We start from the raw sequence: 405 nt of genomic DNA on the forward strand, positions 1-405 counted from the left end.
GCTCTCCTGTGTTCAGCCCCACCCCATGTCCCCTTGCTCCCACTTTGTGGAAAGGCCTCCCTGAACATATTGAGAAAGACATCGTTTCGGAAACTGAGGAAGACTGAACTTCTCAGGAGGGTTTTCCCCTCCAGCAAATGGGTTGGGTCAGGTAACAGTTGTTTCTTGACAGTTCCTTAGCCTGTGATGGCCATTTTTTGTGTTATTTATTTACTAGGTATAAGGCTCATTGTGGAAAAAAATACAATGAACGCTAGAAAGAGGCTCTGGGAGAGGGCCAAGGCCATGGGCACTCAGAATCAATTTGTCATGGCAACCTCAGCAGGGTATAAGGACCCAGAGTCCACCATTTTCTCCAGGGGAACGGATCAATGCCATCTGGAGAGCAGTTGTAATTCTGAGTGA

Source organism: Gekko japonicus, unplaced genomic scaffold (genome assembly GCF_001447785.1).
Source record: "Gekko japonicus isolate JY-2015 unplaced genomic scaffold, Gekko_japonicus_V1.1 scaffold1258, whole genome shotgun sequence".
In the NCBI taxonomy this organism is placed as follows: domain Eukaryota; kingdom Metazoa; phylum Chordata; class Lepidosauria; order Squamata; family Gekkonidae; genus Gekko; species Gekko japonicus.